The sequence below is a fragment of the Pelobates fuscus genome, chromosome 3 (assembly GCF_036172605.1).
Source record: "Pelobates fuscus isolate aPelFus1 chromosome 3, aPelFus1.pri, whole genome shotgun sequence".
Taxonomy (NCBI): Eukaryota; Metazoa; Chordata; class Amphibia; order Anura; family Pelobatidae; genus Pelobates; species Pelobates fuscus.
In genome coordinates this window covers 210,620,041-210,641,203 of record NC_086319.1, presented here as the reverse complement: position 1 = coordinate 210,641,203, position 21,163 = coordinate 210,620,041, and the positions used below count along the sequence as shown (strand labels likewise).

Here is a 21,163-nt window from a genome sequence, read left to right as displayed (position 1 = left end):
ACAATTAGTAGAGAACATACAATATACACACACAAATACAAAAAGTAGAGAGGGCCCTGCCCGTAAGCTGAAATCTTGCCATTTAAGCTCTTTTATACAACGTGCATAGGTAGAAAGCCTGTGATCTTACAATCTAAAGGAGACCATGGGGATTTGAGACAAGAGGTAGCAGGGGAAATTTGGAAGTGATGGCTAAATAAAGCAACAGAGAGTTACAGCTATTGGTGGTCGCAGAATATTGGCAAAGGTGTACATTGGCCGAACTATTGTATTCAGAAAATGGAGCTGAACACAATTTGGGGTTTTGTACAGGAGTAGAACCCATCAGGTTTGCTAAATACCATCCACTTCTGCAGCGTCTTCAGCTGCAGGTGGCAGCAGCAGCAGCAGCACAATTGGGCAGACTCAGCAGCACCACCAACCTAGGAAATAAATGTTTCGCCCACAACCTAGTAAGAAGAAGACAATCCCTGTATTATATTCAAATGTTCAAAGGTGGTAGAAAAGTAGGAGAGGAGGAGCCTGGTCAGTGTATTCTGCTAGTAAACTGAAGTCAGATTCTTACTTACTCGCTTAGTAAAGCAAGTGATAGTAGCAGCAGCATCCATACAACTCCAAGGAACAAGGAGCAGTGTAGCCAGAAGTGTCAGTGCTCCAGAAGCCATTAGTAGCCCTATGTTGAAAAGTAGCACTACTACTACCACTAGTTGTAGTTGTGCAATGCAATCTATACATATCATTCAGAGGACAAAGGTAGCAGCAACAGCAGCAAGTGCCAATACTGTTAAGGCAGAACCTTTTTGCCTTCTTCTTGTTTCTCCGGGGAATGTTGCTCTAGTTCTGGCGGCAAAAGCTCTCTGTGACTCAGCATTCACATGCAAAGCAAGCTAGCAGCACCTCATGGGAAGGCGATTGTTATCAAAGTTTTCTAAAGTTTAAAGTTGCACCCCTTGGCAAGCGCAGCGAGGTACGCTGTAAAAGTGCATGTGTATATGTTCTTGGACATTAATTGTGTCCATGCCGCTAGTTAAAAGATATGTTGTATATAAGCCAACATTTGTAAAAAAAAGTACTATACTGCAAATCTTTGTATATAGTTTGTATTCCTCAGATGTTTAATGTAATATAGATGTTTGCAGATATCTGAACTCCGCATTTGTAATCCTGTTTGTAATCTTGTTTGCAACCCTTTCGGTGAAACTCTGTAAACAAATGTATTTGTATGTCCTATTACAGTTTTTATGGTGCTCAAGGTGTTTTTATGGTGCTCAAGGTGCTCAAGGTGTTTAAAAATATTGACTGTGGTGGTGTTCAGAGCACTCCTGCACATTTCTGATGCAAAGAATAAAATACTGCATCCATCAAAACTCTCCTCTCCTTTCTTTACTTGATGCCAAAGAGGCCATACAAATACCATTTTGAAAGATGTAGAGGAGGGTCAGTCAGCACAAGTGTCATAAATAAGAGTAAATGTAACCTTTTCACCCTCTTACAAAAAAATGTATGAAAAAAATCAGGCTCTGATTAGATTTAGATTATGAGGAAAAAATTAGAGGACAGTATGAATATACAGTGACAAGTATGAAGATATCAGTAGTAGTACATGTATTTACTCCCCCCAAGCCACCCATTAACTACCAGTGTTACACTCCATAGAAGAATAAGCACCTAATATCTGATTGTGGCAGTCCTTATGCCTTTCAAGGATGTCACAGACAGTTTAAGTCAAGCCACAAAAGCACGTCACTCCTCCCAGCATACTGAGAGCCCGCGCGGGAGGAAACAGAAAGGAGGAGGGAGTCAGAGTGGGAACTCTGACTCCCATCAGACTGAGCCACCACTGGACCCACACATGGTAGGAAACATTTTGTGTATTTGTGTCTCTGTATGTATGTATGTCTGTATGTGTGTATGTATGTCTGTGTCTCTGTATGTGTGTATGTATGTCTGTGTCTCTGTATGTGTGTATGTCTGTGTCTCTGTATTTGTGTATGTCTGTGTCTCTGTATGTGTGTATGTATGTCTGTGTCTGTGTCTCTGTATGTGTGTATGTCTGTGTATGTGTGTGTGTCTCTGTGTGTGTGTATCCATATGTATGTCTGTGTGTGTGTGTGTGTGTGTGTATGTGTGTGTCTGTGTCTCAGTGTGTATGTATGTCTGTGTCTTTGTCTCTGTGTGTGTGTGTGTATCTGTATGTATGTCTGTGTATGTATGTTTGTGTCTGTGTCTCTGTATGTGTGTATGTATATCTGTGTCTGTGTGTATGTATGTCTGTGTCTAGGTCTCTGTATGTGTGTATGTATATCTGTGTCTGTGTGTATGTATGTCTGTGTCTATGTCTCTGTATGTGTGTATGTATGTCTGTGTCTGTGTCTCTGTATGTGTGTTTGTATGTGTCTGTATCTGTGTATCTGTCTTAGATTTACTCATAACATCAGCCAGGTATCTCTAGATTTAACTATCTATATAGATCATAACCTACTTAAAACTAAAACATTCTTCAAACCTACCGATTGTAACACAGCTATAGACCTTTCCAGTGCCCACCATCCTCCTTGGCTCTCTAACGTACCCAAAAGCCAACTAGTGCGTTTACGTAGAAATTGTTCGGACGATAGTATATTTCTACAACAGGCCCAGAAGATTAAAATTCGATACTCGGAAAAAGGGTATAATCAGGATCAGATTGATACAGACATACAAACTATATTAGACACAGATAGATCTCATTTTTGCAAAAGCTCAAAAAATCATCCTAATCAGCAACGAGGTAAACGTAATTTTGATGTCCAAAACAACAAATCCCAATTGGCATTTATCACTCAGTATAACCCACTGTCAGGATCGGAACAGGGATCCAACACGCAGAGTACAAACAGGTACAGGGTACGTATACCGGACCTTAGAATGGCCGGACTAACGTAAGTAGTAGTAAAGAATGGTCTAGAGACAAGCCGAGGTCGAGGGAACGAGAGAGCAGGTAAACGAGAGACAAGCCGAGTCAAAGGGTAATAGAGGTAAACGAGGTAGAACAGACAAGCCGGGTCAAAACCAAAGAAACTAACAGAATACAAGAGCACTGAGAGACTAGACAAGCTAGAACCACGACAGGGCAATGAACAAACGTAGAAAGCCCTCTTTTATACCCTGATTCTAAACAGGTAATCACGCCCCCGACGAATCCTCATTCGTGCTTGGGGCTTGATTGACAGATCGGGTTGGGTTGTCGTCATGACGTCGGCTACTGAACGCCGCGTCATAAAAGGAAGTGGATCCCTCGCGGCCGGCGTGTAAACGACCGAGGGAACCGCGAGGAACGAGTGATTCAACCCTTTTGCGAGGAAGAACGTCCAAGTGTCTCACCTCCACAGAGGTAGAGACAGCAGGTACCCTGACACCCACAAGCTAAAAAATCCAAAAAAATTTAAATAAATTTTGGTACATTTTACAAAAAGATAATATACTTAAAGATATAATTCCTAATAAACCTAGGATTATTTATAGACGAGCTACCAATTTAAAACATAAACTTGCCCCCAGTCTTCTTCCCATACAGCCTTCCTCTACGCCTGTCTCATTTCTTAAACCTTTACAGGGTTTTTATTGTTGTGGACATTGTTCCACGTGTAAACAACAAAAGAGGAAAATTACTAGCTTTGCTGGTACATATACTAAAAAAAACATACCAGATTAAAAAACATATCCAATGTTCCACGACTTTTGTGATCTATCTACTTCAATGTGGGTGCGGGGCCCAATATATAGGCCGTACCACCAGAAAACTCCACATTAGAATTTTGGAGCATTTTAATAATATCAAAAAAGGAAAATTAGATCACAGCGTCCCTAAACATTGTAATTCTTGCCCACTGTTTGTTGGGATAACTTTTTGGCTTTTGGTATAGATCATATTCTACTGGGTTGCAGAGGAGGTGATAAACTCCAAGAACTCATTCGCAAAGAAGCTTTCTCGATTTATACACTGAAAACTTTAAAACATGGGCTTAATGCAGAAATAGACCTACAGGGTCTTATTTAAATTTATTTCTTTTTAGTATCCTACATATATCCATTTCACTATATTTTCTTATTCATCCAAGCACATTATCATTCTATTGTGCTTGTATATTACTGTATTCTTGGGTAATGGATCTTTGTTTCTTGTTTTATATCAGATTATACTGGTATTCTATATAGTAACCTTTTTGGTTATTTTATTATATAATATGTTACATGGGTTTAATGCAGCAATAGATCCATAGGTTATAATTTATTGTTTTGGTATATTTGATCTCCTTTTAGGATCATATATACATTCATTCTCCTATTTCTCTCATTTTTCATCTATACATGCACATTATTATTATACTGTGTTGGTATATTGTTATAACTTTTATTTATTTTTTATTTTTTGCTTTTTGTTTTACCAGATTATATTGTCACTTCATACAATAACCTCTATGGTTATTTATTATGTTCATTCCCTACATCTTAGTAGTTTATCTATACATATATTATTCATGTATACTAATTCTTTATTTGTCTACAGGTTGGTCATTCACCTATGAGTATTATTCCATATCTTTATTTATTTTCTTTTAAGCTGTATTATGATCGATATACATTCATTGTTTCGCTCTTTTCTGCCTGTGTGGGGACAGATTGCTCTCTGTATGTATTTTTCTCTTGTATATAGAACTTTCTTACGTGCGCCATAGCACGTCTGATTCTTAAGTGTTTTGAACTCTATGCTTTTCGGACGCATGCGCAGAAGACCGGATGCTCATCAGAGGAAGTGTGTTATTGCGTTCCAAGCTGGAATGCACGCCGCCGGTGAACGGAATTAAGAAGAATTACCACGGGTATAAGAAGTTCCACCATGGATGCATCTACATATATCCCTGAAGAAGTCCTTGTTATTTCATTCGGACGAAACGCGTTGGATATAGCGGACTCTTTGTTGTTCCTGTATTATTTTATGTATTTTGGAATCCGTTTTTTACTCATCAAGCTGAGTTCCACTTGAAGTGGAGATATACCTACTACACTTCTTTGTCTGTAAGTGCAACTAATAAATACGCTTTGTTACTTTTTTACGTATTTCACCATGTATGGCTCCTTTTATCCATTTCTTTGAGGTTATTTATACATTTGAATCTACTATCAAGTCTCCTACCATCATACATACCCCAGAGGGGTGAGAAGCCTGATTTTCACTTTTGTTTGTGAGTTCAATACCGACCCCATTCTCTCACTATTTATTTTATACAGTATTATGCTATGATTTTTATTTTTCATTATCCTAGATTTCCCAATATTCTCATATAGAATATTACTACTCTGGTCACTGTATCAGGTTGTATCTAATATTGTATGCTAATTGAAGGGGTTTTCCACTTTTTGTTTCACATTGTATTACTTGGTGTTATTGAGGTACACCTGGGATCCTTTCAATTTAGCTTACGTTTATTCATGGTTAGTGTGTATACTATCTCTTTTTCACTTGTATCTGTGTATATGTCTGTGTATGTGTGTGTGTATCCATATGTATGTCTGTGTCTCTGTGTGTGTGTGTGTGTATGTGTGTGTCTGTGTCTCAGTGTGTATGTCTGTGTCTTTGTCTCTGTATGTGTGTGTGTATGTCTGTGTGTGTGTGTGTATCTGTATGTATGTCTGTGTATGTATGTTTGTGTCTGTGTCTCTGTATGTGTGTATGTATGTGTCACGTCTAAACATTTGTTATGAAGGAACACAACTGCAGATTTCTTATAGTTTGAATATTTATTATAAAAAGTAAAAGGTATTGACTTTAAATCCAATTTACAGGTACTGTAGCTTTAATTAGTAAACGATAACTGAAGTCCACAATTACAGGCACTGTAGCTTTAAGTAGTAAACGATAACTGAAGTCCACAATTACAGGCACTGTAGCTTTAAGTAGTAAACGATAACTGAAGTCCACAATTACAGGCACTGTAGCTTTAAGTAGTAAACGATAACTGAAGTCCACAATTATAGGCACTGTAGCTTTAAGTAGTAAACGATAACTGAAGTTCACAATTACAGGCACTGTAGCTTTAAGTAGTAAACGATAACTGAAGTCCACAATTACAGGCACTGTAGCTTTAAGTAGTAAACGGTAGTAATTAGCAGACACTGAATCAGAAAGAGTCTCTTAGTAGTATTAGGTGATAAGAAGTTACAATAGCTGTTCCATAGGATTTAACTGAAGCCAGACAGATGCAGCTAACTGATATATAGTATGTGTTGAAGTTAGCTGTAACTGGTTTGTTTTATCGAAGGACTTTGGAGACAGGAAATAACAGCTTTGAGATGCAACGCTTATCACAGAGGTTTTACTTAGCTTCCGGCACATAGAACACTGGTTCCCGAGATCTCCTCAGAGGCGGTTATCAGGAGTGAAGAGAGTTCAGCTTTAGTCGTGGATGAGGAGAGGTGAAGGGAACTTGAAGTCTTCCAGTCCGGTCCGGTAACAGAGGGCTTTCACAACGATGTTGTAGCCGGTTCGTGAGTACGGAACGTAGTTCAATAATCCAGCGTCGATCAGCTGGTGCGGTCGGATTAAATAAGGAGACCGTGTCATAAAGGGGTGTGGCTAGGCTCCGTGGAACCAGGAAGTAAGAGGATACCATAGTTTAAGGCATGACAGTATGTCTGTGTCTGTGTCTCTGTATGTGTGTTTGTATGTCTGTGTCTCTGTATGTGTGTAGGTATGTCTGTGTCTCTGTATGTGTGTATGTCTGTGTCTGTATCTGTGTATGTGTGTGTGTATCTGTATGTATGTCTGTGTCTCTGTGTGTGTGTATCCATATGTATGTCTGTGTCTTTGTGTGTGTGTGTGTGTGTGTGTGTGTGTATGTGTATGTCTGTGTCTTTGTCTCTGTATGTGTGTGTGTATGTCTGTGTGTGTGTGTATCTGTATGTATGTCTGTGTATGTATGTTTGTGTCTGTGTCTCTGTATGTGTGTATGATTGTGTGTCTGTGTCTCTGTGTGTGTGTGTCTGTTTCTGTATGTGTGTATCTGTATGTCTGTGTATGTATGTGTGTCTGTGTCTCTGTATGTGTGTATGTATGTGTGTGTCTGTGTCTCTGTATGTGTCTGTGTGTGTCTCTGTATGTATGTGTCTGCGTGTGTGTCTCTGTATGTATGTGTCTGCATGTGTGTATGTATGCATGTGTCTGTGGGGGTGTGTGTATGTGTTTGTGTCTGTATGTATGTGTCGGGGAGGAGGGGCCCACAGTCAGGGGGAGAGGTTCACGGTAGGGGGGGCCCACGGATCAGTTTCGCACCGGGGCCCCATGGAGTGTGTGTACGCCACTGGGGAGGGGATTCCATTAACCACATTCCTAAAGGACAATATGAAAGCACTCCTACAAAGCCATGATACAAAGCCATGAATTGAGAGGCTGAATGCAGAAGTGGCAGGTTTTATTAGGATATTGAATGAGGAAAAAAGCCATCATTTGTGATTTAATAATAAAGGGCAATCGGCTTTGAGGATTAATAACATAACTATATTGAAAAAGAGACTAGATGGTAAAATGCTTGAGATGCAGAGAAACATGGGGTGTGATAATGGAGGAACCTTAGCAGTTTGCATTGGCAGTAGGAAAACTCCTTATAGCAGTGTCAGCTCCTCTGCTCCTGCTTAGATGGTGTCAGTGATCAAGGTGCTAAAGGCAAAGGCATACAGACTGGAGCAGCAAACATTTGAGTGCAGGTTCTTACCAGAGCCAACAGGGGTGGAACCAGTGGAGCCACATTGTCATCCCAGAGTAGCACCTCTGAAATGGTTAAAACATACCTTTCAACCATTTTTTTGTCTCCTACTACCTTTGTCTCCTACTACAGAACCTCTTATTTATCAGAAACAAAAAAAAAGCTGTTTGCATGACATGCGCATAGTCGTTCTTTTGTGCATATGTCCTCAACCATAACCATTGAAACCTCCAAAAAGACACGGACACCAATTTAAAGTGGATAAAATTGTCCCGGCTTTAATAAATTATATGTATAATTAAATATATAAATAACAAAATAGGTCATTGCCAAGCATTCCAACTTTTCACATAGACACATCATTCACCCCAACTTCAACAGTACTATACCCACTGGCAATGACCCATAACATAAGTTAACAATAATCCATATAACCAGATATGAATTACATAACACAAAACAAGGCCACAACAGGCCTTATAGTCCAAGTGATTTAACATTGTAGGGGCATACCGAGATACCCCTACACCCACCAGGTTGAAAACCGCCTATGGGCTCCAACCTACCAATTAACAAATTCAACCATGTGAATATTGTTACTAGGCATGTGCATGGGAAACATTTTCGGTTCGGCATTCCGAAATTCGGGATTTTCGCAATTCGGGACTTGGGAAATTCGGCACTTCAAGACTTCGGACCTTCACCAACTTCAGAACTTCGGCACTTCGGCATCTTCGGCATTTCGGGACTTCAGCACCTCAGGACTTCTCTTGCAGCCGCTTGGTAGATAACTCCCTAATTCCCACGGTATCAGGGAGTTATCTACCAAAAGGCTGAAAGACCTAAATTGGTCTTTCAGCCAAACTTACTAATACTAAGTAAAAATTACTTAGTATTAGTAAATTTTGCCCCTACTCGCTATACCGCGAGTAGGGGCATGTCTAGTAAACAGTGAGCAGCCTGTGACTGCTCACTGTTTAAAAAAAAATAATAAATAGTGCCCCCCCGGCCCCCACTCCTGAGCGCGTGGGTGGGGGCCCTAAATACTAATAAGGGGGTACCTAATGTCCTCCCCCTTGGCCCCCACCCCTGAGCGGCGGGTGGGGGCCCTAAAAACTAATAATGAGGGGGGGACCTTTAACTAAGTACCTGTAAAAAAATAAAAAAAAGACCATTCAATGTTTTCTTTCTTGTAAAATCTTTTTTCAACCCCAAAAAAGGGCAAATAAAAAACTATAATAACCAACGCAATTATAAAAAAAAAAAAAGAAACGAGCGCAAAAAAAATAATCCATCTTCACCCATGGAAGGCTCAGTGCAGACTGAGCTCTGCAGGGCGGGGCAAGGCTTATAAAGCCTTGCCCCGCCCTGCAATTAGGCTCAGAGCACTCTGATTGGTGGGTTTAAGCCATTTAATCAGAGTGCTCTGACAGGTAAATGAAGAGACTGACAGGTAAGTCTCTACATTTACCTGTCACAGCACTCTGATTGGTTGGTTTGAAATCCACCAATCAGAGTGCTCTGTGTCATTTTACACAGCGTGGGAAAGTTCTTTGGAATTTTCCCACGCTGTGTAATTTGACTCATAACTCTCTGATTGGTTACTTAATCCACCAAGTCAAGGCTAAATAGGGTCCTGGAATGTTTAAAATGTAACATTCTTCTTTTTTTACTGGGTAAGTATATTAGTACTTAGGCAATACTGTGCTTCGGAACTTCGGCACTTTGACACTTCGGATATTCGGTAATTTCGGAACTTCAGGACCTCGGCAATTCGGCAATTCGGACATTCGGAAGTACCCGAATGTCCGAATTGTCCGAAATTCGTCCGAATTCCTATTCGGACCGAAACGAATTGCACATGTCTAATTGTTACCAAACATCCAAACATCACAGCTACCAAACCTATCTACCCCCCAATATCTTATCTAGCCCCCACCACTGCTCAGAGCTTGACTCCTCATGCCACCTGAGCACACCACCCCGCATAAACAATACCAGCTGCAAAAGCCATATTAAGAAAATCATTACCTACGTCGGAGAGGTGCACCCCATCATTCTGAAAATAACTAGGAAGCCTGGCTTCCAATTCCACATGCATCAAAACTATACCCGCAGTGCGTCTAACGAAAATGGACAATCTCTTATAAACTTGCCCCCTGCTCCTAGCCACTGCCACAGGATCCCTAGCATGACGCCAATGGAACCGGGGGACCATCTCCGACCAAATTAAAATTGGTAGGGTAATATTAAATCTCTACTGGGGGGCCAGTCTGGCTCGTTTTGTGATGAGAGATTGACAAAATATAGTGGTCGTTTGCTTTAGTTAGGTGTTTTCTCTTAAGGCATGACTTCAAATTTTCTCCACAGAAAATTCCTTGGGTCTCAGAAAACCATAAAAGGCTATATAGGCTGCGGATTTGATTATCAGATTAGTGATATTCTCAAAAGGGGTCTCGTCTTCTAGATCGGAGATGTTCCTAAATAGGTTACCATCTATTGGAAGTCTTTTAATGGGATTACAAACTGTTAGTCTCTGAACACCTCGAAGGGCACTTTTGACTGGGTAAGATGCTAGGAATGGAGCTTTGTTTGGATAAATAGTTAACATGTATGCCTGTTAAGCAAAGTTTAATTTTATTGTATGCTAATTTTAGAGATATGTGGCAAAAAGTTGTGAACGCGACCATGGTTTCTATGGATAAAAACATTTATTACATTGTAATCACGTACAAATTTTTTGAACAGATCATATGCTCTGGCATAGGCTTTCTTAGTATTGAGTGACAAACCAGCCTGTGCGAGTGACCTACTGTGACTTAACAGGTTATTTAGAGCATTATTACGTCTCTGAACTTTGGAGGTTCTTTGGGTTGTAAGTTTGCTGTCGGATGGACTCTGAAAATTTCCTGCAAATTAGAACGTGAGAGTGCGTCAGCTGCGTTATTCTGAATGCCTGGAATGTGATACAATTTAATTAACAGAACTGCAGATTTGCCGCTAACCAGGTAAGTTTCCTTACTAAGTTCCTTTATTAATGATGTTACATGCTGCTCTTTACCTCAAATGAGTGCTGCAGCTACAATCGGGAAAATTTCAAACAGTGCTGAGGTTGTGTTGAAATTTTCTAGTGAGGTAGTCTCTGGTGGCCAAGAGTCGTATACCCAGTCATTGCCAAAAATCGCTGCATAACCTATGGCACCTGATGGGTCAGTCCAAATTACCGGGGAATCGTCAGAGATGGGGGGAACAAATAATGACCTGCCGTTCCAAGAGGATAAAAATAGATGCCACATTTTTAAATCGGCTCTAGCTGGTTCGTCTAAGTTAGTTCTGGAATCGTCGTCGGGGAGAATGTGTAAGAGAGAGAGAATTCTGGAAATAAATTACTTCCCTTGTGGAATTATCCTCATCGCGAAATTTGTGAGGTGCACCTTTGTGAGGTGCAGATATCGATGTATGCTAGAACTTTTCTTGAGGCAGGCTAGCTTGCATTCCAACTGAATTAAGTGTTATCCCCAGGAACGTAATCTCGGTGTTGGGACCTTCTGTTTTGTCCGGGGCTTCTGGAACTCCTAAATCCTTAAACAGTGACAGCATGTGATGTAGGCTGCTTGGTGTTAAGTGGTGTGGTTCAATAGAGAGAAAATTGTCCAAATAGTGAATGTTTACTGGACATCTGTATTTGTTAAGTAGGAGCCAGGTCAAAGTTTCAGCGAAAATATAAAAAATCTTGGGGCTACTCTTGGAGCCAAAAGTTAGTCTGGTTGTTAAATAGTACTTGTCTTTCCACTTAACGCCATGCAGGTGCCAGAGTGATTGATGGATTGGTAGTAGTTTGAATGCATTTGTGATATCTGTTTTACTTAAATAACGCTGCCTTGCTGGAGTTAATGATAGCTTGTATTGTGTTGTCTGTTCTTGCATATTCTAAAGAGAAATCCTTGGATGGTATCAGTGCATTTAAGCTAGGTGTCGTGGAAAAATCAATTATGAGTCTTTTTTTTATTATTAAACTTCCCTGTAGCTATGCCTAGAGGGTTCGTTCTCCAGGAGGTGAAAGGTGTGGTTGTAAATGGCCCAATCATGAAACCGTTGTCGATTTCTTTATGGAGAAGTTCCTGTAGACTACTAGGACACCACTTGGTAGAGGTAGGGTAATAGTAAAGTGAGTTCTGACTGTAGATTGGGGCATTCCAGAATTCCTGTGGGGAGTGCAGCGAAACCTGTGTGAAACCCAATTAGAGAAATCAGATGTGAGAAATTCTACCAGATCTAAAGAAGAATAATTAGGCAGGTAACATTGCAAATTAGGTATGTTTATTGGCGTAGACAATCTGTTTGGGCACATTGTTTTAGCATGTGCTCTGTAACAAAGTGAGCACACGTGAAGGAGTCTGCAAGCACTGTAACTACAACCTCCGGCATTGAAGTTGTTACAGACTTGAGCCTTTCCAAGAAAAACGATCGACCTGCCTAGTTTTTCTCTCAATTCTCTTTGGGCCATGTTGGGATGAAACTCGGGGTTGGCATTGCTAGTGGTGGGAATTGCTACGTTGCTGGGACAAAAGTTAACAGTATGAGCTGCTGAGGAATATATTGCGCAAGAAGGTGTTTTGAGACCTGCAAAATTTCTACAAAATAATTCAGTGTCTAACTGGCCCCAGTCGATAGGTGAATTATATTGGGCCAGTGACGCAGCAGATCTAGATGCGAAGGACTTGTGGTAGTCATAAAAGGTGTAACCTCCATATTTATACACCAAGTCTATTAACTTATGTAAATATAAATCAAGTTCCTCTCTACGGAGGGGAAAAGCAGAACAAATTACATCCCTGCGACACTAGGGAGGCCATCATGTTGTGCAGTTCTGACAGACTATTTTGAATATTATAATAGAGAGAACTTGAAAACAGGTCTGCAAGGAGGCACACCTGGTTCCAGTCCTATTACTCTAATGGAAATTACTGAGTAAAGGTAATTGGCACATAGTGCCTAATTTACATAAGCAAAGAAAATAAAAAAAATAATAATAATGAAAAAAGGAGATCATAGTAAGTATAAAAAATACTTTTATACTTACTATCATCTCCTTTTTTTAATTATTATTATTTTTTCACCTTTTTTTTGGTGTCTGGGATTTTTAGATGTGTTTATCCAATATTGGACAATACAGTTTTTTATTTTCTATGCTTATGTAAATTAGACACTATGTGCCAATTACCTTTACTCAGTAATTTCCATTAGGGTAATAGGACTGGAACCAGGTGTGCCTCCTTGCAGACCTGTTTTCAAGTCCTCTCTAGTATCTCCTTTCTCTGGGTTAGGCCCTGTATTACCCCACAACCACTACAAATTTGGTGGGAGCTTCTCTCTCTCCAGTTTTGTATATCCTCCTATTTTGAATATTATATTCAGAACTAGGGCTGGGTCTTTCATTATCCTCATATGAATTTAATAGGCAAAAAAGTTTGGTTTTCCTGGCTGTGGCTGGGAAGAGAATATTTTTCTTTTTAAGTTCGGCAGTAATTTTAGGTATTGTCCAGGATCTATAGCTGGACTCTGGGCTGGCCAGTAGGGTTTGCCTTGTCTGCGAGCCTGGTCTGGTCGGGGTGCTGGTAACCGACAGGTCATCTCCTTGTATGGAAGCGTTAGACATGCTATGGGTGTGAGCAGGGGTCAAGTCCTGGGGAAAAAAGTGTGGGAACTCACCCAAGATTCCGCCTCCCCCCCCCCCTAAAAAAAAAAAATTACACTCCTATGCATATAGTGCAGTGCAGGATGTGTATTATTAATGTAGTGTGTTTGTAGTGAATGCAGAGTATGGATAATGAATGTAGTGTGTTTGTAGTCAGTGCAGTGTGTATAATGAATGTAGTGTGTTTGTAGTGAATGCAGAGTATGGATAATGAATGTAGTGTGTTTGTATTCAGTGCAGTGTGTATAATGAATGTAGTGTGTTTGTAGTGAGTGCAGTGTGTATAATGAATGTAGTGTGTTTGTAGTAAGTGTAGAGTGTGTATAATGAATGTAGTGTGTTTGTAGTAAGTGTAGAGTGTGTATAATGAATGTAGTATGTTTGTAGTAAGTGTAGAGTGTGTATAATGAATGTAGTGTGTTTGTAGTGAGTGTAGAGTGTTTTTTTAGTGATTGCAGTGTGAATAATAAATCTAGTGTGTTTGTAGTGAGTGCAGAGTGTGTATAATGAATGTAGTGTGTGTAGTGAATGCAGTGTGTATAATGAATGTAGTGTGTAGTGAGTGCAAAGTGTGTATAGTGAATGTAGTGTGTTTGTAGTGAGTGCAAAGTGTGTATAGTGAATGTAGTGTGTTTGTAGTGAGTGCAGAGTGTGTATAATGAATGTAGTGTGTTTGTAGTGAGTGCAGAGTGTGTATAATGAATGTAGTGTGTTTGTAGTGAGTGCAGTGTGTATAATGAATGTAGTGTGTTTGTAGTGAGTGCAGAGTGTGTATAATGAATGCAGTGTGTTTGTAGTGAGTGCAGAGTGTGTTTAATGAATGCAGTGTGTTTCTAGTGAGTACAGAGTGTGTATAATGAATGCAGTGTGTTTGTAGTGAGTGTAGAGTGTTTTTTTAGTGATTGCAGTGTGAATAATAAATGCAGTGTGTTTGTAGTGAGTGCAGAGTGTGTATAATGAATGCAGTGTATTTGTAGTGAGTGCAAAGTGTGTATAATGAATGCAGTGTGTTTGTAGTGAGTGCAGAGTGCGTATAATGAATGCAGTGTATGTAGTGTGTTTGTAGTGAATGCAGAGTGTGTATAGTGAATGCAGAGTGTGTATAGTGAATGCAGAGTGTGTATAGTGAATGTAGTGTGTAGTTAATGCAGAGTGTGTATAGTGAATGCAGTGTATGTAGTTTGTTTGTAGCGAATGCAGAGTGTGTATAGTGAATGTAGTGTGCAGTGAGTGCAGAGTGTGTATAATGAATGCAGAGTCTATATAATGAATGCAGAGTGTGTATAGTGAATGTAGTGTGTTTGTAGTGAGTGCAGAGTGTGTATAATGAATGCAGTGTGTATAATGAATGCAGTGTATGTAGTGTGTGTGTGGTGAATGCAGAGTGTGTATAATGAATGCAGAGTGTGTATAGTGAATGTAGTGTGTGTAGTGAGTGCAGTGTGTACAGTGAATTTAGTGTGTTTGTAATGAGTGTAGAGTGTGTATAATGAATGTAGTGTGTTTGTAGTAAGTGCAGTGTGTGTGTGTGCTGGATTATGTGTGTGTGTGTGCTGGATTATGTGTGTGCTGGATTATGTGTGTGTGTGCTGGATTATGTGTGTGCTGGATTATGTGTGTGCTGGATTATGTGTGTGTGTGTGCTGGATTATGTGTGTGCTGGATTATGTGTGTGTGTGTGCGTGCTGGATGATGTGTGTGCGTGCTGGATGATGTGTGTGTGTGCTGGATGATGTGTGTGTGCTGGATGATGCGTGTGTGTGCTGGATGATGCGTGTGTGTGCTGGATGATGCGTGTGTGTGCTGGATTATGTGCGTGTGTGTGCTGGATTATGTGTGTGTGTGTGCTGGATTATGTGTGTGTGTGTGTGCTGGATTATGTGTGTGTGTGCTGGATTATGTGTGTGTGTGTGTGCTGGATTATGTGTGTGTGTGTGTGCTGGATTATGTGTGTGTGTGTGTGCTGGATTATGTGTGTGTGTGTGCTGGATTATGTGTGTGTGTGTGTGTGCTGGATTGTGTGTGTGTGTGTGTGCTGGCTTATGTGTGTGTGTGTGTGTGCTGGATTATGTGTGTGTGTGTGTGTGCTGGATTGTGTGTGTGTGTGCTGGATTGTGTGTGTGTGTGCTGGATTGTGTGTGTGTGTGTGTGTGCTGGATTATGTGTGTGTGCTGGATTATGTGTGTGTGTGTGTGTACTGGATTATGTGTGTGTACTGGATTATGTGTGTGTGTGTGTACTGGATTATGTGTGTGTGTGTGTACTGGATTATGTGTGTGTGTGCTGGATTATGTGTGTGTGTGTGTGTGTACTGGATTATGTGTGTGTGTGTGTACTGGATTATGTGTGTGTGTGTGCTGGATTATGTGTGTGTGTGCTGGATTATGTGTGTGTGTGTGCTGGATTATGTGTGTGTGTGTGTGTGTGTGCTGGATTATGTGTGTGTGTGTGTGTGTGTGTGCTGGATTGTGTGTGTGTGTGTGTGTGTGTGTGCTGGATTATGTGTGTGTGTGTGTGTGTGTGCTGGATTGTGTGTGTGTGTGTGTGTGTGTGCTGGATTATGTGTGTGTGTGTGCTGGATTGTGTGTGTGTGTGTGTGTGTGCGTGCTGGATTATGTGTGTGTGCTGGATTATGTGTGTGTGCTGGATTATGTGTGTGTGTGCTGGATTATGTGTGTGTGTGTGTACTGGATTATGTGTGTGTGTACTGGATTATGTGTGTGTGTGTGTGTACTGGATTATGTGTGTGTGTGTGTACTGGATTATGTGTGTGTGTGTGCTGGATTATGTGTGTGTGTGTGCTGAATTATGTGTGTGTGTGTGCTGGATTATGTGTGTGTGTGTGCTGGATTATGTGTGTGTGTGTGTACTGGATTATGTGTGTGTGTGTACTGGATTATGTGTGTGTGTGTGTGTGCTGGATTATGTGTGTGTGTGTGCTGGATTATGTGTGTGTGTGTACTGGATTATGTGTGTGTGTGTGCTGGATTATGTGTGTGTGTGTGCTGGATTATGTGTGTGTGTGTGTACTGGATTATGTGTGTGTGTGTGTGTGTACTGGATTATGTGTGTGTGTGTGCTGGATTATGTGTGTGTGTGTGTGTACTGGATTATGTGTGTGTGTGTGTACTGGATTATGTGTGTGTGTGTGTACTGGATTATGTGTGTGTGTGTGCTGGATGATGGGGAGGGGATGCATTTGCTTTTTAACCTTTGTTTTTATGTTTTTTTTACTTTACTCTCCCCCCTCCCTGCTTCTTACCTTGTCAGGGAGGGGGGAGATCGCCTGGTGGTCCGGTGGAGGGTAGCAGCCGCTGCATACAGGGGCCATCACACGCGGCGTTCTTCTCCAGCTCTCTCAGCTTCAACTCTCGCGAGACTCGCCTGTGCGGAGCGTTGCCATGGTAACCCGTGGCAACGCTCTCACAGCCGCGGGTCTCGCGAGAGTTAGAGCTGGAGAAGAACGCCGCGTGTGATGGTCCCTGTGTTCAGTTAGCAGGGCAGCGGGCAGGTCCTGCAGGACTGGGAACGGCGTTCCTGCTTTGGAAAAAGTGCAGGAACGCCGTTCCCATGCGTTCCTGCAGGACTCGAGCCCTGGGTGTGAGGCAGATAACTTAGTTAATATGGTATTCGTGTGGATATGATGTAAAACCCAGTTTACTAGTTTAGTGCCCTAAGGCAAAATTATATTATTCTCACTATCTTATTCACCTACTAATAGATATATCACACACCAATACTATATACTTTTATTTAATTTTTGTTTTTCGCGATTTCTGTTTCATTTTCAACTACACACTTCATACCACTTACATGAATCCAAATATAACCATACTGATATTCTTAATAACCCTTTTTTCAATCCAATTTTGTTCACACCACTACCAGCATAAGCATACACCTCAAACTGGAACATAAATTATCATACACCATGGCATGCTCTGTTCCTGTAACTTATCTGCTGAGTGCTGGTGGAGAGTTCTAAAAAATAGCCCTCCTACCCCCACCTCGCAAAATCCCATTCACTATATGGCCAAACAAAAATGATGTCCAAATTCCTATTCCTTATGTTACTTGCCCTTGCAAATGATGTGGAGTCTAACCCTGGTCCCCCAGCTAATTCTAGTCCTAATCTCCCCACTAAAAAAGGCCTCTCTTTTGTGCACTGCAACATCCGTAGTTTACTCCCTAAACTGGATGCATTGCAAGCCTGGTGTTCCCATTACAAACCAAAACTCATTGTGCTCTCAGAATCTTGGTTAACGACTAAAATACCAGACACCGCCATTGCAATACAGGGGTATTCATGTTCTAGATATGACAGAGCAAAGAGAGGAGGAAGCATTTTTATTTATGTTGACAATTCCATAAAGTTTACCCCTTTACAAAACCTTAGTCCTCCTGCCACCTTTGATTTCCTTTCTGGCACAATTGAGATCCCGTGCAGTAAATCAATCATTGTTGCAGGAATCTACCGCCCACCTAGCTCCCCTGTGCATTCCCTTTCTGACATAGCCCATCTTTTTAGTGAAACCATAGCTCAAAACCCTAAAAGTGAACTGTTGGTCTTTGGAGATTTTAATATTGATTGGCTGAATCCTAAAAATAATAGTTCTTGCACACTGTTTAAGACTTTGCAGCTAACACAATTAATCTCCTCCCAAACTCGCATAAACATTAAAAGCCATAACCATACCCTGCTAGATTGGATTCTCTCCACTTCTCCTGATAGAATCCAGGAGGCAGGTGTTCTCCCAAACACTTTCAGCGATCACTGTTTAGTTTACTGTGTGCGAAAAAATAAAGGCTATTAAATCCTCTCCCAAGGTTAAAATAACTAGGTCCTTCAAAAAATGTAATCTTGAATCCTTTCTAAAGGACATCAAGAACCTCCCATGGCACAGACTAAACATTATCCCAGATCTAGACTGTGCTGTTGAATTCTTTCAGTCTGAACTCCTACAAATTTGGAATTTGCATGCCCCGCTGCGTAAGGTGAGGGTAAAAGGAGCACATATAAACTGGATCACAGCTGACCTCATCCAAATGTACCAGTTTCGGGATTCCTTGTGGTCAAAGTTTAAGCGTACTGGCTCTATGAATGATCACTGTGCATATAGACAATGGCGAAATATATGCACAAAACAGACAAAATTGGCCAAGGCCCAATATTTCTATGAAAATCTGAACAATAACATCTCAAACCCTAGAAACTTTTGGAAAGTCATAAATAAACTACAAACTCCCCCAATCCACTCCCAACCCTCCAATGTCAAAGTGGATAACCAAACCCTGCAACTTCCCTTAGATGTAGCAAATGCCTTTAACAATTATTTTGTCGGATGCTCTACTGCCCTGATTGCCAAGCTAATAAATGACACGCATCCTCAAACTACAAATGTGGATCAGGTCCCACTAAATTTGCAAAGTCCCAATATAGACAAGTTCATTTTCAGACCTGTTCCTGTTAGTGTCATTGAAAAACATCTTAATAATCTAAAAATGAAAAACTAGTCCGGACCTGATCAAATCCCAGCAATGCTGTTGAAGCTCAGTGCGCCGGCAATTGCTAAACCCATCACAACTCTAATTAACGATTCCTTGGTGTCTGGATACATACCCAAACTTTGGAAGACTGCGAGAGTAGTGCCTATCCATAAAAGTGGTGACACTACTTTGGTTTCTAACTATCGCCCTATATCATTGCTCCCGGTATTGTCAAAAATCTTAGAAAAATGTGTCCATACGCAACTATGTGAGTACTACCAACAATCAAACTATCTGACCCCTGATCAATCGGGCTTTCGCCAGAATCACTCCACTACAACTGCCCTCTTAAAAGTTTGCAATGACATCCAAACTGGCATGGAACAAGGAGACCTAACTGGAGCTATTTTCCTTGATTTTGCTAAGGCCTTAATAAATAATAATAAAGCTGAGAATTACCCACTATATTTAATTCTCTTAGATCCTAGAGGACGTTCATCAGAGGATTTTACTTCACACAGTGATCACAATTTCATTATAAAAATATAATTTATTGTGACAATAAGAATAAAAATAATAATAATATGTAACATGCGTGACAATCAGTGAATATTTAGGTATAACATAGGCACATAATATGGCAATGGTTTAAACACAATACAGCGTCTAAAGTAATCAGCTGTTAAGAGATTTATGATAGTTTAGCAGTCTCACAGACACAGAACTCCACAGCACAGCACAAAGCAATACAACTCTGGCTAACAGTTAGATCACACTGAGTAACCCTTTCAATGCTGGCTGCAACCCTCCTAGGCAGATTCCTATTCTGTTGCAAATTTTCAATTAAAGTAATGTTCATACAAGATCATTAACCATTCCTGGAACCATCCAATAAGAATAATCTTTTAGATTTTACATTAGCCGAATTTTTACTTTCCTATATAAGATTCACTATCTTATATCAGAACAAGTCAATATTTCTGGATAAATGTGCCATGCTAATCTGTTGGTAAATATTACTTTTAACCCCTTAACACCGTTACAGCGTTCTATGCCGTCCCCATTTAAATAATGGTCTTTAAAGCCGTTGCGGCGTCATACAACGCCGTAACGGCTTTCTGCCCCAGGAGCTCCGAGGTACTTACCTCCGCCGCAGTCCTCTTCAGGAGGACTGCATGACAGCCCAGGCAGCCCTCCCACGGCAAATCAGGCCCTCGGGGGCCATGTGATCGCTCTCAAAGTATATATATATATATATATAATATATATGCATACATTATAGGGTGCTGCTGGGGCCAAAATATACAAAATACAGAATCCAGCGCAGTCGCTTATTAACTAAACTGTGATTTCAAATCTTAGAGATTGTAATAGTTTTATTTAAAAACACCTCGCCCAGGCAAAAAATGATGGGGTTTTAGTTACATTATATGATCATACATTGCATAAGCCTGCCAACTACGTCAAAGTACCCCATATTCGGCAGGTCCTATCCTAGTAACAGCCTAATGCTTGCTCTTATGAGATTAATCCACTTACTTGGGGAATACTTCCTTACTGGGACTCTCTGCAAGTCAAGGCTAAATAGGGTCCTGGAATGAGGCACCTGTAACAGGGAGGGGTGCAAAACCAAGGAGTTGGCCTGAGCAAGCATTAGGCTGTTACTAGGGTAAGACCTGACGAATGTTGGGTACTTTGACGTAGTTGGCAGGCTTATGCAATGTATGATCATATAATGTAACTAAACCCCCATCATTTTTTGCCTAGGCGAGGTGTTTTTAAATAAAACGATTACAATCTCTAAGATTTTAAATCACTGTTTAGTTAATAAGTGAGTGCGCTGGATTCTGTATTTTGCATATATATATATATAAAAAAATATATATTATATATACATCTTATATATATGTAACGTCATATATAGTGTATTTTAATGTTAATATAAGTACATATATTAGTATTAAAATACACTTAGAATGAGGTTACATATATATAAGATATATATATTATATATATAATACATCTATATATATTTTGTATTTGTATATACATGTATAATTACAATAATAAATAAATAAAATAATAAAATAAATAAATAAAATATTTAAAAAAAAATTAAATAAATTATAGATACATATGTAATTTTATTCTAACTGTATTTTGTTATTAATATATATATATATATATATATATATATATATATATATATATATATATATATATATATTGGTAACAA

General features: G+C 40.1%; 1 protein-coding gene across 1 annotated transcript in view; it reads left to right on the top strand.

The window, feature by feature from the left end:
• Positions 1 to 21,163, top strand: part of RELL2 (RELT like 2) — a 435,084-nt gene that overhangs the window by 349,017 nt on the left and 64,904 nt on the right. The gene's annotated exons all lie outside the window — the stretch shown is intronic.